The sequence below is a fragment of the Mustela nigripes genome, chromosome 12 (genome assembly GCF_022355385.1).
Source record: "Mustela nigripes isolate SB6536 chromosome 12, MUSNIG.SB6536, whole genome shotgun sequence".
In the NCBI taxonomy this organism is placed as follows: domain Eukaryota; kingdom Metazoa; phylum Chordata; class Mammalia; order Carnivora; family Mustelidae; genus Mustela; species Mustela nigripes.
In genome coordinates, this window is record NC_081568.1 from 137,956,471 (window position 1) to 137,958,919 (window position 2,449).

General features: G+C 36.5%; 1 pseudogene; it reads left to right on the forward strand.

Annotated features, from left to right (window-relative positions):
* Positions 1 to 753: 753 nt before the first annotated feature.
* On the forward strand, positions 754 to 1,146 carry LOC132028031 (HIG1 domain family member 1A, mitochondrial-like; annotated as a pseudogene).
* The last annotated feature ends 1,303 nt before the right edge of the window (positions 1,147 to 2,449 follow it).

A 2,449-nucleotide genomic window follows, 5' to 3' on the forward strand; every position in this document is an offset into this window, starting at 1 on the left:
CAGAAGAGGGCCAATGAATAGCACTTAACTACCTTGGCACCTCTTGGAGCCATGGAACTTGAGCTTGTTTAATAAGTTCTAGCTTTTTACTGATCCTGTCATTGTTGGTGTTTGTTTTTGTTTTTAGAGAGATTGTGGCTGGCCAATGGCTTGAGATATCAGATTCCCATTAAATACAGCTTATGCTATCAGGTCCTCCCATTTGTATCATTTAGACTTTGAAAAAAATCCTTCCTTGGACTTTGGAATGCATTCTTCTCTGCAGTTAGAGACCCGTGAATTGATGTGATGGTGACTTTTGGGATTAAGACTTTTGGGGATATGGCTGTGGTAATGACACCATTTGGGTCATTTAGAGAGAGGATATGGAGTCTAATTGTCCTGGAAGTAAATCTTCTACATAGAATGCTAAATCTACTACCCTTGAAGAAGAAACATCCTGAATTTGACTATCTTGTTGAATATCTAGTGTTACTAGATTTTTTTTTTCCCAGTAGTCCATTTGTATACCAGCTTTCACAGGTGGCAACATGAACTAAATTTAAGTATTAGCTTTTATCTAATGAACAAACCTCAGAAACAGTGAGTTTATTTATCTACCTTCTTTTTTTAAATTTTGCCATTACTTCTCATGCATATCATAGTCATCTTATTTGCAATCTAGCAGGTCTGAAAAAAATGTATAATTAAGACCATTTCTGAAAACCCGTTGGATACTGAGTCCTGTCCCTGTAGGAGGATTCTTCAGCCACTATGTCAATTGGCACAGATATTTCTCTTTCTTCATATGATGAAGATCAGGGATCTAAACTTATCTGAAAAGCTAGAGAGGCACCGTTTGTTCCCATTGCAATGGCCAGGTTTGCAGCAATTGTTACATATGGATTATATAAATTGAAGAGCAGGGGAAATACTAAAATGTCTGTTCACTTGATCCACATGCATGTGGCAGTCCAAGGCTTTGTTGTGGGAGCAGTGACTCTTGGTATGGGGTATTCCATGTATAAGGAATTCTGGGCAAAGCCTAAACCTTAGAGAAAGAGAAGCTGTCTCAGTTTTGTTGGTGGTGTTTGCTTTACTTAGGCGTCTCATATTGAGTTTATATGTTTATGTTGAAAATAAATCATTTGAATGGGTCAGATAATATGGTAGTTTAAGAATTGGCTTCCTTTCTTGCAGGCTTGATTTGACTGGTTGCCAAATTACTAATGACCAGTCAACTAGCTAGGTCATTCAGGGGAGTCACATTAGCACAAAAGAAGAAACCTGTCACTTTTAAATGGACTAGACAGTGGTAAAATATGCTCCTCCTTAAACTCTTATGATAAAATCAGTTATGAAGAGGACATTGTGCCAGTCCTGAAGTACTCCTAGTTGCTGATTTGATTCTAGTATCAAAACATGCTTTTGATGTTATGTAGGAATCCCATTTAACTTTTTTCTGCCTATTTTGCAGATTGATTGGGTACTTCAGTTTTTAGGACTGGTTGGCTCTTAATCCTTTCAGAACAGTGCATGGAATATAGTAAGCTTCCCCACAACCTAAAATACATTTATTTAATCCAAACCTAAAAAGCCGATAAAGAGCTATTTAGAAGTAATATTTATTTCAGAATCATACTTGTAAACATGAGAATAACCTAACTGTGGATCCCAGTTTAGCTTCTTTTGTAATTGCAGAGTTATATTAATGCTGCTGTTGTATTAGAATAATTTTTAAATGTTGAAATGTGTATTTTAAGTACTAATGCAAAGGTTAAGTGAAAAACACTTTTTAAATGTATGAAGCTTGTTTATTTTCTCTGTAAGAATCATAAATGTTAACAAACTTAAAAAAAAAAGACCATTTCTACCTAAATAACCAAATTTTTCCCTCCCCAAATTTCCTTTTACCTAGGTGACTATCACTTTCATTCTCTCCAGGACTTTTCTATGGTTTTCTTAAACTAAATTACCAGACAACAAAATAATAGATGAGTGTGTAACTAAAGGACAGTGGAGGGCCCATGGGTGGCTCAGCCGGTTAGGCATCTGACTTCAGCTCATGTCTCTCATCAGGCTCCCTGTTGTTCTGGGAACCTGCTTTTCCCTCTGCCTCTGTCTCTCTCTCTCTCTGTCTCTCATGAATAAATAAATAAAACCCTTAGACAAAATGAAGAACAGTGTAAGAATTCTGTATATGCATGCTGTGCTGTAGTGTTAAGTGCCCTTCTTCACCCTGTATTATATTGAAAATGATTATATTTTACTACATACTAGTATAAACAGAAGAGACTAGTTTCTGTTGGTTGGGATCCCCCTTGGGGAATCTGGCTAGTCCAGCCCCTTCTTTTTTTTTTTTAAATTTTTTATTTTTTTTATAAACATATATTTTTATCCCCAGGGGTACAGGTCTGTGAATCGCCAGGTTTACACACTTCACAGCTTTCACCAAAACACATACCCTCCC